The sequence below is a fragment of the Pongo pygmaeus genome, chromosome 8, assembly GCF_028885625.2.
Source record: "Pongo pygmaeus isolate AG05252 chromosome 8, NHGRI_mPonPyg2-v2.0_pri, whole genome shotgun sequence".
NCBI classification, from domain to species: domain Eukaryota; kingdom Metazoa; phylum Chordata; class Mammalia; order Primates; family Hominidae; genus Pongo; species Pongo pygmaeus.
The window spans coordinates 116,888,936-116,904,701 of NC_072381.2; the positions used below are offsets into that span (position 1 = coordinate 116,888,936).

The following is a 15,766-nucleotide window of genomic DNA, read 5'->3' on the forward strand; positions in this document are numbered from 1 at the left end:
ACCTAAAAAGTAAATTTTATTATAAAACAAAAACTAATTGATAAGCAATTTACAAGTAAAAAACTAAGAGACAGACAAATGTGCAATCACAGTAAGACACATTAACATACCTTGGTAACTGACAGAACAAGCAGAGCAAAATGCTCAGTGAGGACATAGAAAATCAGTAAAAACACAATTCAAGAAAACCTGATCTAACTGACATATGTACAACACAGTGCCAACAGTGGCAGAATACACATTCTATTAAGTGCATGTAGAACAAAATTGATTACAAGCAGAAACATAAATATCAATATACATATTTTTTGAGAGTCTAATCTCCTCTAATTACTCAAATAATCTTATTTTTGACTGCACTCGGACTTAGGGTAGAAGCTTGCAGAGAGGACAGTCTGCATCTCTTGGCAATCTGTTCCTGGCATTTTTCTTTGGCTTCCTTCATTGTCTTGGCCAAAAGTTTAGCCTATTCTGCAGCCTCTTTTTTATTTTTCTTAATACTCTGTTTCTTCAGAGCAATACACTGGTGTTTGTGTTGCAGGACACGTGGAATAACAAGATGCTGACTCTTGGGTGCTTTGGTCCTGGGTTTCTTACCTTTTTGTCTAAAAGGTTTCTTACAACATATTGGAGGATGTCATCTTGTTTAGGCAGATTAAAAAGATTGTGGATTCTGCTAGCTCCTTTGGGCCCCAGGTAATGAGGTACCATAGTATCAGTCAGTACAGGAACATTATTCTCTCCTTTTTAAAATTTTACAATAAGCAAGTTGAGAACATTCAGACTGACATCCACAATGCAACCTCGAACAGATTTGTGCTTTTTTTCTCCAGTTCTCCTTGGTCTATAACAGGAATGCCCCTTTCTCAGTAGCAGGCAGACACAGCCATGGGTCAAGACACACTACTGCATGGGGAAACCTTGTTTGTCATTCCTACCACTGATTCAGACCACATAACCACTCTATTCTTCACTCAGAGTGTTAGCAGCAACTTCTGTTACCACACACTTCTCATAAAAAGTATGAAATTTGCATTAATCATCCACTTCAATGAGTTTCTGGAAGCCAGTGGCTGGGAAGGACATATTCAGTTTCATCTTGAAGCAGTTGATCACCTCTGAGGTGCCATGAAAAGGTGCTCAATATATTTTAAATGAACAATTTCATTCAGGCTCTGCTGGAATCAAGCACAAAAGAATGCTAAAGCATCCCCAATTGCTTGGAAATTAAGCAATATATTTTGAAACAATCCAGGGATTGAAGGTAGAATCCCAAGTAATATTATAAAATATTTCAAACTAAATGAAAATGAAAATATGATATAAAATTTTGGAGGATGCTAATAAAACTGTGGTTAAGGGGAAATTTTTAGGTCTAAATGCATACATTAATAAAAGATGGAAGGCTGAAAAATCTCAGTATCACTCTCAGAAAGAACATTCAATAGATCCCAAATGAAACTGAAGGAAAAAATAATAAAGAACAAAATTAATGAAACAGAAAATATAAACACAAAAGATTCAAAGAGCCAAAAGTTGAATGTTTGAAAAGGTGAATAACATTGTTAAATCTCTAGCAAGTCTAGGCAAGAAGAAAAGAGGAGAAATTTCAAAAAAAATCAATAGCAGAAATAAAAAGGGAGATTGCCACAGGTCATTCAGAGATTTGTAAAGATAACAAGAGAATATACTGAAGAATTATATTCCTGAAAATTTGGAAATGTAGACATAGGGGACAAATTTCTTAAAAGCACATTTGTAAAAACCTGGTACAGTAAGAAATAGAGACTCGGAATGGTCTTATATCATTTAAAGGAATTGAATGTGCAATAAAGAACTCTTTCACAAAGAAATATCTAGGCCCAGCTGTCATTTTCTCCAGTAAATTCTTTTAAATCTTGAAGGAATAAATAAGAATTTTATGCAAATGCTTGCAGAAAGTTAAAAAGAAGAGGAAACATTTTCAAATTGGTTTTATGAGGACAGCATAAACTTAATACCAAAACCTAACACATACAGGACCAGAAAAGAAAGTTACAGGAAAATCTCAGGAGCATAAATGAAAAGTCTAAACTAAAAATTAGTAAATAACTCTAGTGATGTATATGTGTGCATGTGTGTGCGGGGGAGGGGTAGGTAGACAGGTGACTGGTTTTATTTTAGGAATAAGGTTTGCAGACAGAATTTGTGAAGTTTGTTTATATTTAATAACCAATCAATGTTATTTACCACATTAACAGAATACGGGAGAAAAAGAATATAATAATCTCAACAAAGACATTTATAAAATCAAACCCCATTTATAATAAAAATTCTTAGCAAACCAAGAATATAAAGGCTGTCCCATATCTGATAACACTATTTACAAAAACCCTATAATGAGCATAATACTTAATGATAAAATATCAAAATTTTGCCTCTATGATCAGAAATGAGACAAGTATGTTTAATTGTTAACTCTCTTATATCGAACATTGTACTGAAGATCAGTTAGAAAATCCAAAGGAATTTACACTAAAATAAGTTTGGCAAATTAGGAAGGTATGAGGTTAACATTTTTTAAAAAATCAGTATTTTTTACATACTAATAAATAAAAGATTTTAAAATAAGATTTAAAATAACAATACTATCAAAAGCATCAAATATTTAGGAGTAAGTCTAACAAAACTTATAAACACAAATCTAAAAACTTTCTTGAGAGAAATTAACGAATACATAAATAAATGGTATATGTTCATATATGAAAGATTCAATAATGTAAAAATGTTAATTGTCAACCATTAATATATATTAAATGCAATCCAAATTAGAATTTTAGAAAGTTTTTGTTTTTTGTGGATATTGACAAAGTAATTCTAAAATTTGTATAGAAATACAAAAAGTCTACAAATATCAGAGGTGATCTTGAAAAAGAACAAAAATTATGGAGGATTTACACCATAAGATATCAAGACATTAGGCTACAGTAATTTAGACAGCGTGTTATTGGCATATGAAAACAAAACCATCTCGTTGGAATAGAATAGAAAATTGAGAAAGCAGAATCATATCCATATGGTTAATTTATTATAGAATAAACAGTAATAAGTGTACATTCCAACTAACAGTGCTGGGCTAAATAAATATGCACATGGAAAAAAATCTTAAGTCTTACCTCATACCAAATGTAAAAATTATTTCCAAATGGGTTGTAGATATCAATGTTAAAGATTTTTAAAAGTGCTTCTGTAAGATAAGATCTTTGAGATCTTGGGGGTAGGCAAAGATTTCTCAAACAGAACACAAAATGTACTAACAGTAAAGATTGATACATTGAACTACATTGCAATAAAGAACTTATTTTCATGATTAAGAAAGAAAAATACAATAAAGAGAGTAGAAGACATTTGTTAAGAAATAAAGAGCTCCTGTAAATCAATATGAAAAAAAAAGACATGAAAAGGCACTTTGCAAAATAATGATTAATATCATTATTAATCAGGGGAGTTAAAGTCAAAATGAAATACCACAACAGAACAACAAGACTGATACAGTGAAAAATATAGATAATACTAACTCTTGTAAAGGATATGGATCAGTTGAAACCATTGTAAACTGCTGGTTTGAAACATTTCAGAAACTTGTTTAATAATATATACAATCACTTAATACAGACTGTATTAGTCAACTCAGGCTACCATAATAAGATGGGTGGCTTCAACAACAGAAATATACCTTCTCACTGCTCTGGAGGTTAGAAGTCTTAGATTAGGTGCTAGAATGTTCATGCTCTGGTGAGGGCTCTCTTCTTGGCTTGTGCACAGCTGCCTTCTTGCTGAGAGAGAAAGAGAGAGAGAGAGAGATCCAGTGTCTTTTCCTCATTTTATAAGGGCACCAGTTCTATTGGAAGGCTTCCCTCTTATGACCTCATTTAACCTTACTCTCCATAAAGGCCCTATGTCCAGTACAGACACATGGGAGGTTATGACTTAAACACATGAATTTGTGGGGAGGGGAGTCAATTTAGTCTATAGCACTTGCATTGTACATGATCTAGCAATTCCACTGCTAGACTGCAACCAATAGAAATGTGATGCCAAAAGACATGCTTAAGTATGTTTATAGCAGTATTTTTTATTATTTGCTGCAAACTGGAAGTAACAAAACAGTGCATAAATGGTAAAGCAGCTAAATTATTTGTGGTCCTTTGTTAAATGGATCTTTGCTCTGTATGAGGAAAATAACTGAACTACTGTTAAATGCAATAACATAGATGGATGTCAAAAACGTAATATTCAACAAAGGGAGCCAGACACAAAAGAGTACAATACAGTTCCATTTATATAATGCTCAAAAACAGCAACACTTAATCAATGGCAGGAGCAATCAGGGTAATTATTTTCTTCAGTTCAGAACTTAAAAGATCATCTCAGCTGGGCGCAGTGGCTCATGCCTGTAATCCCAACACTTCGGGAAGCCGAGGCAGGCAGCTCACGAGGTCAGGAGATTGCAACCATCCTGGCTAACAGTGAAACCCCGTCTCTACTAAAAATACAAAAACAAAATTAGCTGGGTGTGGTGGCGGGCACCTGTAGTCCCAGCTACTCGGGAGGCTGAGGTGGGAGAATGGCGCGAACCCGGGAGGCAGAGCTTGCAGTGAGCCGAGATCGTGCCACTGCACTCCACCCTCGGCGACACAGAGAGACAGTGTCTCAAAAAAAAAAAAAAAAAAAAAAAGATCATCTCATGTATACTTTCCATTATACAGTCAGCTTTCAACTTTATTAATACTCCTTTGGAGGTAATATGCATTTTTAGCTCTTTCTACTTTTAAGGGTTTCTCTGTCTTTCATTTTTAGCAGTTTGATTTTGGTGTCCCTCACATGTATACTGTGCTCTGTTTTATTATTTATTAAATTAGTCCACCTGCCTCCATTTCTCAGTATACTCAGTTTGTCCTTTCTTTCAGTTAAATAACCCCATCTTCTCTATGGTCAATATTGTGTTAAATCTATCCATTATGTTTTTAATTTGATGTTTATTTGATTCTTTTTTTTATAGCTTCGAGTTCACTGATGAAAATCTTTAATTTTTTTCTATTTTTTCTTTATACTTTTAAACATATGAATTGTAGTTATTTTGAAGTCTTTGTTAACATGAATACAGTGGATCCTCATTATTTGTGGATTCCATATTTGTGAATCTGCTTACTTGCTAAAATTTATTTGTAAACCCCAAATCAATACTCATGGCACTTTCACAGTCATTTATGGAAATGTGCAGAGTGGCGAAAAATTTTATTTTCTTGATGCACATGTTCCCAGCTGAGATTCAACAAGGTTACACTCTGCAGTATTGTTTCAGCTCTGCTATTGTAAACAGGTGTCTTATTGTGGTCTATTTTTGCATTTTTGTGCTTTATTTGGCAATTTTGCTGTTTATGGCTCCCAAGCGTAGTGCTAAAGTGCTGTCTGGTGTTTCAATGTGCAAGATGGCTGTGATGTACCTTACAGAGGAAATATGTATACTAGACAAGCTTTGTTCAGGCATGAGTTATAGTACTCTTTGTCATGAGTCCAATGTTAATGAATCAATTAATGTGATACATGCAGAAAAAGAAAGAGAAAATTTGCCAGTCTGTAAGTAAAGCCACTCTGGAAAGTGCTAAAGTAACATGTATAGTGCATAATGAAGCCATGGGAAATATTATAAAGTGTCTAAAATTGTGGATTATTAAGATGATGACTGATTTTTCCAAAGCATAATGTACAGCACTACCATGATGGTGAATGTCAAATAAACTTACTGTTACATCACTCAGGGTCAGGAAAATGTTACACACTTCCCAGTTAATGATGGTGGCTCACACATTTGAAAAGGTGATATAACATGAGAAATGTTAAATGTAGGCAAAGGAGGCTCTGAAGATCATGAGGCTGTGGAAAAATTTTTAAAATACCTGCTAAGTAGTATTATACAGGAAGATTTATGTGGAAGAGCAGGTCGTCAAAGCCGATAACACTGGCTCATCTTACAAGATGTTGTCAAACAAACTTATATAATGCCAACAGAATCTTGGCTGATAAAACTATTGTGACCAGAGGTTTTCAGAACCACATCCTATATTTCCCTGTGTAGCAATAGTTCACTGTTCATTACTTCAGCATTCTTAGCAATTTATAGAGCATAGCTACCACAAATAACAAGAATTGCCTGTTTTGAATCATCTGTGGATCTGTTTTTATCATTTGTTTTTCCCCTTGGTTATTGATCACATGGTCCTGTTTCTACATCCATAGTAAATCATTACTATTTAAATATCTTTAAAACACTGCAGAGTTTCAGCTGATCTTATCTTTCACAGGTAGATTCGCTCTTTCCTCTGATGGGCAAATGGATGTCAGGAGGCTGGGATGGGGTGGCTAATTTCCTTATTCTGGTCAGGGACTGAATGGGTCAAGCCTGGGCTACACTTTTCATAATTATCAGCCTCAATCTAATTTCCTCCTGTTGTTAGGTTGTGGCCATCAGGAAACTTAATTGAGAACCCAACTTTCTTTTTTTTTTAGTACTGAGTAACTGCAGAATTTTTTGCTCTACTTTAAGGAGATTTTTGGCTTTGCATCTTGACTCACCACTTTTTATATCTTCAGAATTTGGCAAAGGTATTGAAGAGGATATTGGTTATATGTTTGAGGCTCCTCAAATCTTCAATTTTGTCACTTCAGCCCAATATGACTGCCAAAATCCAATTCTGCTAGTTTATCTCTCCCATAGCAGTGGCCCTTTGCCAAGGCCAAACCTGGATTTGCAGATTTTAGATGTGCTCAGATTAGCAAGTGCTCAGGGGGAAAACAGTTGCAGATAGTAAATGTTGCTTCATGACTCCCTTGAGGGCTGTATTCATTTGCTAGGGCTGCCATAACAAAGTGCCACAGACTGGGTGGTTTAAACAACAGAAATTTATTTTCTTTCAATTCTGGAGGCTAGAAGTCTGAGATTAAGGTATCAGCAGGGTTGGTATCTTGTAAGGTCTCTCTCCTTAGCTTGTAGATGGCTGTCTTCTCCCTTTGTCTTCATGTGGTCTTCCATTTGTAGCTGTGTCTGTGCCCAAATTTTTTCTTTTTCTTCTTCTTGTTTTTTTTTTTGTTTGTTTGAGAGATGAGTGTCTCTCTCCCCTACGTTACTTGGGGCTGATCTGGAACTCCCGGCCTCAAGAAATCCTTCCATTTCAGCCTCCTGAGTAGTACAGATTACAGGCATGAGCCACCATTCTGGGTTCCTAATTTCCCCTTCTTAGGAGGAAACTAGTCATATTGGATCAGGGGCCATTCTGATGATCTTATTTTAATTTAATTATCTTTTTAAAGATACTATCTCCAAATACAGTCACATTCTGAAATACTTGGGGTTAGGGTTTCAACATATGAATTCAGAGGAGTCACAATTCAGTCTGTTACCAGTGACAGGTATCCCAGTTACTGGTGGCAAATTCCAAACTGATCTGTGGCAACCTCAATTCTTGCCTCCTCAGAAAAAAGAATTCAACTGAGGGGTGTAAGGCAGAGAAAGAGATCCAGGCAAGTTTCAGAGCAGAAGTGGAAGTTTATTTAAAAAGGCTTTAGACCAGGAAAGAAAGGCACATGTGCCTGGAAGAGTCCCAACCAGGGATGTGAAGGTCAAGTGTGGTGTTTAAACTTGATCCTAGGACTTTAGAGCTGGCCCCTTTCCCATGGTCCTTCCCTTAGGATAGGTTGCCTGTATGTGCAGTGCCCTCCTTACCCTGGCAGGTGAGCACAAGCAGTGTGTTTAGGGAAGTTGTACGCATGCTGTTTTTATCATTTGTCTTTCCCCTTGGTTATTGATCACATGGTCCTATGATCAGTAGAAAGCCTCCCCATCTGAGGGTTTCTTCTCTTTTCTGGTGGAGTGTCCTGGAAGGTCATACTCTGCCATTTTGTCTCTTAGTGCACAGGCCTGGGCCGTTGCTTCTCCCTGGCAACTGTATTCAATGAACACTTTAATGCCACAGATATGGACCATCAGGAAATGGCCTCTCCCTGGTGCTGGCTGCCAATTTATCACTTCTAGAGATGCAATGTAATGATTGCCAAACCATCACCTGACATTCCCAGTGGGTGGGGAAGAGCCCCAATCAAAGCCTAACTACCTGTAACAAGTCCATAATACCCCTGGTCTATAGTTTCTCAGAGCCCATTCTCATAGTGGTTCCTTGTCTCCTAGGCACTGTGAGACTGTGGGAAATTCTACTGTTCTTTTCAGAGTTTGGGTTGTTAACCAAAAAGAATTTGAGACAGGTCTCAATCAATTTAGAGGTTTATTTTGCCAAGGTTGAGGACCATGTCCTGTGACACAACCTCAGGAGGTCCTGAGAACATGTGTCCAAGGTGGTTTAGTTACAGCTTGGTTTTATACATTTTAGAGAAATAGAAGTTATAGGTAAAGTCATAAATCAATACATGAAAAGTATACACTGATTTGGCTCAGAAAAATAAGACGTCTCTGAGCTGGGGCTCCCAGGTCATAGGTGGATTCAAAGATTTCCTGATTGGCAGCTAGTTGAAAGAGTTAAGCTCTGCCTGAAGAGTTGAAGTCAGCATAAAGAGATGCTTGAGTTAAGGTAAGGTGGGGCAGGGACAGGGGGAAGCCAAGGTTCTTGTCATGTAAATGAAGCCTTCAGGTAGCAAGCTTTAGAGAAAGATATCTCTTTCTAAGCCTTAAAAGATGTCAGACTCTTTGGAAAAGACCTAATAATGACAGGAGATTCTCTACAGAATGCAAATTTCCCCCACCAGAGACGCTTTGCACGACCATTCAAAATATGTCAAGGAAAAACATTTTGGGGTAAAATACTTTGATTTCCTTCTGTGCTTGCTCTCTGTTATGTGATGCTACACCAGAATCAGGTTGGAATTTGGTATCTTATTGCTACATAGAATCTATTTTGCCAGGCTTAAGAGCTCTGTTTTAATGTTAATGCTTGTCAGTTACCTCTTAACTCCAAAGGGAGGAGGGTATAATGAGGCATGTCTGACCCCCTTTCCCATCATGGCCTGAACTAGTTTTTCCAGTTTCTTTGAGATCCTCTTGGCCAAGAGGGGGTCCATTCATTCAGTTTAGGGGCTTAGAGCTTTATTTTTAGTATACAGGGTCATAGTGCTTTCTCCTTCTGCTTCAAACAGCTTCAACATTTAGCAAATGTCCTAAGATAAAATGTTCTCAGTTTGAAGCCATTCCATTTCCCATTTAAGTCACTGCATTCCTGTGCATCTGCTCCAAGCCTTATTGTATCACTTTCTTAGCTCTTGCCCTAGCATCATTGCTCTGCCTGGGCCAAGTCCAAATTTTCAGCCTCTGGCTCATGCCCAGAATTGGCAAAGGGCAGCTAAATCCTAGCTCACCTCTGCAATGCTTTCCCCCATAGAATTTCACTGCTGCTAGTCTTCATTGTTTCTGCAGCACTCTAATGCCTTTACATGTATACTTTTTGAAATTTATCAAGTTTTTCTTGTTCTTCATGGGAACATGGCTTGCATGAACTTCTCTATCTTATCAGGAAACCAGGTCAGTGGTTGAGTTTAAGGAGGGATGAGTAGTAACTTACAGGTGTTATGAAGACTGTCTCTGACTTAATCTGGGAGTTGGAGTTGCAGAGGTGTGTTCATATTAAGAAATCCTTTGAGCTGTCCACTTAGATATACATGTGCTGGAATGTGTGTTATGTTTCTAATAAAATATATACTTTTCAAAAAGGAAAAGACAACATAGGAAAGAAAAATACAAAGCTATGTACTAAATACAACTTTTCCAAAACTCAGTGAGAAAGTAGCTTTTATATAGAGGCTCTCATTCTTCTCCCAGTTTCTCTGCCCTTAAATTCACACTCTTCCTGTATCTTTTCCTGTGTAAAGTGCCACCCCTCTTGATATGAGGTGATCAACAACCCAATTCTCACTCTCTTATCCTGCCATTTGACAGTTTCCCAAATCTGGGTCCTTGCATCAGGACTGGTTTCCTAGAAATTTCGCAGCATAAGTGGAGATACCTGTTGGTATTCCAGCATGGGAAGGGAATTTGGGGCTCCAAATCTCACAGGCTTAGGTGGGGGCAGGTATATCTTCCTGCTTGGTTTTTCTGACAGAATGATTTACAGGTACATCTGTTTAATTAACGTGGTACCTGTTGGTGTGTGCACATACTCACATCTCTGAAGACATTATTAGTTCTCAGAGACAGCAGATTCTTAAGCTGTAAGAGGAAAAAAGTAGCTACTCTAGTGCCTGTGAGCTGCAGAGTCCTTCCTTTTCCACAAAGTAAGTCCAATTATTATTCCTTCCTCCTTCCAGATTGAGACGTAGGGGGCCTACTAGAATAAGGAGACCATATGCCCCTTCGTCAAGGCTCCCTCAATTACGCAAAGAGAAACTGCAAAATGTCTACTCTAGAAAGAGCTCTTTCCCCCTCAGTCTCCATTTGGGGAAAGGGATAAGGCTTAATTATAATTATGGTAAGGGCAGTACAGGAGAGATATAAAGTGTCATAAGAGTGAATTGTGGGATGTGTTTGTGTGAGACCATCATGTTGGGCCCATTTGTGACCCGTCTCTGCAGCCAGGGTCACTCTGTTTACATGCTCATCAGATGATGTCTGCAGTGGCTGAAGACGAAGGCTGTCTAACATCAATGTCCCAGTCATTTTGTTTCCTTGGTATTTCAATGCATCTTCCAGGGTGGACACTTTCTGGTGGGATTTACCATGAGATACAGATTTCTTTGTGCCCACACGTGTATATTTATCCATATGTCTTCACCATATCTCCAGTCTTTCAAACTTTTTCCTCCATGCTTCGAGAAATGAGTCAGAAATATATTCCCACCTTCAGCCACTGAAATAGGAGTGTATCCAAGTTGGTGGATAAGGACTGGGTTGACTGTGATGAAAGGAAATAATATGAAGTTTTTGGTTTATACCTCCTATCCTAAAACACACACACACACACAACCACACATACACATTTTTCTATAAGCATCTCCTCCCACTCTTCTACCCACTAAAGTTAGGCTCTGGCAGCATCCTACAGGAGTAGGATGGAAGTGACACATTCAAAATCACAAAATTGGTAGAGATATGAAAATTGAGTATCACACAAGTTAAGAAACTTGCCAAAGTCACTAAGCTATTAAATGGTGGTCCTAAAACCTAGGATGAACGGCATAACCATCAATAAAGTGAGTTTCGGATCTCTAGTGCCCTAAGTCTACCTCTACTCTCACATCCACTACATGCTTTGTGGAAGGTGTTCTCATAGAGAAGAAAGATCACAGCTTTGAAGTTTGGTAGATTTGGGTTCCAACTGACTCTACCAATTTCCAAACATTTGTCTTTGAGCAAACTCTCAGGCCTCACTTTTCTCATCTGTAAAACAGAATTAATTCTATCTGATTTATAAGATTGATAAGATATTTAAATTTGCATAGAAAACAGCAGCTAGTATACTTTGAGCATGTTGTAGAAACTTAACAAATATTCATTTCCATCTTAGGAAGATCCCATTATGATGGACAGAGCTACCTTTTCGGTCTCCCAAGCCAGTGAGCAGCCTATCAAACAGGGCCCTTACCTAATCCCATGGATAAACTAAGGCCTTATTGTACATCAGCCTCAAGGTTGTCATTTGGAAGGCAATTATATTGATAGCAATTAATTTCCTCAGTCCTGGCTTTCCTGTTAATTATTCTGAAAACATACCCACATTCTGTCAATAAGCATGCTTTCAAAATTAAAATTGTAGCAATTTTTCATCCTTAATAAAGGCTCCTTCCTGTTTCCTCCCTTCTGTTTCACAATTGAAAACATCTTAATTCTTGAGAATTTAAAGAATGTGGGAAAACAGGATGCATAGTCTTCCTTTATAACAATATAAATTTCTCTCCCTAATAATTGCTCCCTAAAGAAGAAAATGACCTCTCCTTTATCCATTTGGTGCAGGGACTTTACATTCTCTGCCTTGCTCAATGTGCACACCAAAACTCCATGTAAGTGACTGCTAACTTGTTATCCTCACATTAGAAATGAAGAAAGCGAGGCTGCCTTAATCAAGATCACATGGTAAATGTGAGAGTCAATATTTGAGCCATAGTTTGTCTGATAACAAAATCCATGCTTTTTTTCCATGCATGTGTTGCTTATGTGCCATTTCTACCTGAAATCACAGACACACACACACCTCACTCATGTTTATGCATGCATACAGACTTTTACTGTCCCTATTTCTGGTCTATTGTTAAGAGAAGGAAGTAACTCTCTTCTCCATTAGCTTCTATCCGCCATGTCTAAAGTCATTGTCTCCCACTAACATCACTGAATACCCAGGAAACAGTAGTTGTGAATGAAGCTTATTTATTTTCTTCATGGTATTGAAGAAAGTTATTTGCAGATTAGGCATCTTAGGGACTCATCTCAGCACTGTCACTGATTTGCTTTGTGGCTTGGGAAAGTTACTTGTCTTCAGTGACCCTTGGTTTTCTCACCTCTAGGACAAGAAGTTGTACAGGACAATCCTCCAGGTCTCTTCATCTCTTTGTCTATGACTTTTGCCTTTGTGATTTGATGTCTGCCAGCCACATCTCCATACTTTGGGACATGCCATCACAGATCATTAGCATGCATCTTTCTCACCCCTCATTCCTGTTGGAGGGCAAAACAACTTTTCTTTTTTCCCTTTCCTGATAGTGCAGGAAGGTTAAAGGTTGGAGGAGCCTCTTTTCTCACTGACTCTATTTTCAAAGAAATAGTTTCTTCTATTTAAAGAAAATGAAGTCCATTTATTTCAAAATATCTTCCCCAAATGTATTATGTATCATATATATATTTTTTCTAAATATTTAGAATCCCATTTCTACGGACAATCATCTTTCCTTCAAAGATTTCTGATGGGCAAGGCTGAGTCAACACAATTTCAATGAGAGAGCAAAGTCTAGCTTTTTCAGTTCAACTGTAGGGGAAAGAGATGTTGACAGGAAACTCTTAGTTTTCCTTGTGATTTTAGTTCTGAAGGTGAAGGAAGGAATTGCTGGTATCTTGAGGTCATTTTTGTCTCAGCTGAAAACCATCTCCCTGATCAACTAAATGAATTTTAATTACCAGAAAAGTATGCATATGTCTTTTAGACACATCTAACTCTTTGCTTTTGGATCATATTTGGAGCCAAATTCTGAAAAAGAATGTAATATATCAAAATGTCTTCTGTTTCCAAAGGGGAGAATAAATGATGATTCCCAATATTCATGTTGAAAGTTGTTCTCTAAATGGTAATGAGGCATCACTAGGTAAACGTTTGCTAGAAATTTGGGAAACAAACCACTTCCATGAAGTGCAACGTAAGAGCACAATGACTGTGAGGAAGAGAGGCTAATATGAAGGCAGAGGTACCAAATATGCCCAAAGTAAAGTGTGGAGGAAATGGTCAAGATTTGACCATATGTGGTGAGCCTCAGCCTGGGCAGAGTCTGAGATATCATTGTATTCCTGAACAAGGAAACTAGAATAAGAATGCTCCCACTTAAGTTTCTGTATTACTGTCCTTGTCCCAGTCTTTTGCCAGTGTACCAGGAAGGAAAGTAACAGTGGAAGAAACAGACACACCATTCCTCTCAATATAGGAGACTCACTGTATGAAAGGAAGGTCCATGCCCCAGGGAGGCTCTAGACCCTTGTTCATTGACCCAGGGCCATGGTGCCGGATGCAACCTACACAACTGTGTGTAGCAGTCCTGGACTCTCAGAGGTGCCATGTTTTCTCTTGAATTGGGAACTTGTCCTAGCCTAGAGTCCTCTCCACCCCTCTTCTAGCCTTTTACTGGTATGCTACACACTCTTCTCTTAGGTGTCTGCTTAAACATTACTTCCTGGGACTGCAGCCTGCATTAGATGCCTGCTTTAGGTATCTCCACCTCACCACTCATAACTGTGTTGCAATTGCCTATTCTTTGATCCTCCCCATGATCTAGGGAACTCCTAGAGGCCACTGTTTTTTTCCTTTTCTGCTATCCATGGTGATGAGCACAGAGTGGGCACCTGGTAAACCTGTGTAGCAGAAATGAGGGAATAGGTGAGGGGAGCAGGGAAAGAGAAAAAGGAAGAAAAGAAGGGGAGACAGGGAGAGAGAAAGAGAAAAAGAGAATGTGGGAGATGAAGGGAGATACAAGAAAGAGACAAGCAGAGAGAAATAAAAAGGTTGAGAGTGAAGGAAAGGAAAGGGGAGAGAGGAGAGGGAGAGAGAAGAGAACTAGGTCTGCTGCCCAGGAAGTGGAGCTGGGCTTCCCTGCATCTTCACCTGCCTCCTGGCCTCCTCTCCTCTCTCACTTCTCACTATCTCATGGTCACACCTCATCTAGTCCTAGTGTGTGGATCCAACAGAACAAAACCTTTTCACCTGTGAGAAATGCACAAGTCAGAGTCTCCCTTTTCTTTTCTCCCAGAACTATATTCTAGGATTTCCATCAACAATGTCAAAACCCTAATCTGAGGAGTAAGCTCAAACCAGCAAGACCCCTAGTCTTGGGGGTCTCCTCATTCAAGTTTACTAAGCTCCTGCTAGTGCACAGAGAGCCAGGAGGATGCTGTAGGTAATATGGGCTACAGAATGAATTGTTTTACAGAGCTTATTAAAAGGGCTTCCTTGGGGAAATGCCCTTTTTCTGCTAGAGTAGGGGCTCATGGTCTTGCTCTAGGGCCTCTTGTTTATGACATGTTCTGGAAAAGGGTTCTGGGTCTGCAATTTCCTACTAGGCTAATGAGAGAGAAATTCACTTGGTTGCTAGAGGGCTGAGAATTGAATTCAAGTTTTTACTTAAAGTTGTGATTTTTAACTTGCAGCAACTTTACCTTGGGGAGCTTGTTTAAAATGAGCAGTTCTAGGTTCCAACCCCATAGACTCTTACTCAATGGGTTGGAGAGGGGTCTGGAATTCTGCCTCCTGCTTGCTTCTGATACAGGCTCTCAGGACCTTTAGGGAGAAGCCTGACAGAGGGAGGTTGTGGCCAACTCTCAATGCAGTTCAGACCCTTTGCTTGCTGGCTTTGGTTCCACCATGTGCAGGAAAGAAGATGGTGAAACCTCCAGCCATATAGTTTCTGGAGAGGGGACACTGACCATATTTCACTTGGTGGCTAGCCCTTGGTGGGTTTGGAGTATCCAATTTAGGTCTTAATTTTGTTTCTTCCAGAACTTTTCCTTCTTGCTAGGGTCTCCATTACTGGGAATTGGGCTACATCCCATTCTTGTTACCTTCTAAGGTGGCTCCACAAGGTCAGAGACACCGCTCCCTCCAGTGAGGACACAAATGGTGTTTTGTGAAATAACAACTCTGCACAGGGCTGGCTTCTTCCTGGGAAGCTACAGCCTAGGTAGCAAATTAGAAACTTTGTCAGAGAAGGTGGGTAGGAGGACAAGATGCTGAAGATCCCTCTGGTGGCCCGTAAATGTGCATTGACAAGGGCGGACTGCAGAATGTCAGCTGAGTAGGGAAGAGGGGGGTGGCAGGGAAGGGTAGGAAGGTGAGTAAGGACAGCAGGAGCTAGAATCTCTACTTCCTTTCCCATTTCAGCTGCTGAGTAGCTGGGGGATGTGGTGTCAGCTTTCTGGCTCTCAGGGCTTCTGTTTGCTCTTACAAAAATGGAGAACATACTGCTGGCACCCTTGACCCCCACCCCATAGCTGCAATGTGAAGGGCAAATGCCATGACACATAGGGAAGCACCTTTAG

General features: G+C 38.9%; 1 pseudogene; it reads right to left on the reverse strand.

Moving 5' to 3' along the window:
* Window positions 1–334: 334 nt before the first annotated feature.
* On the reverse strand, window positions 335–1,098 carry LOC129045080 (small ribosomal subunit protein eS6-like; annotated as a pseudogene).
* Between the last annotated feature and the right edge of the window lie 14,668 nt (window positions 1,099–15,766).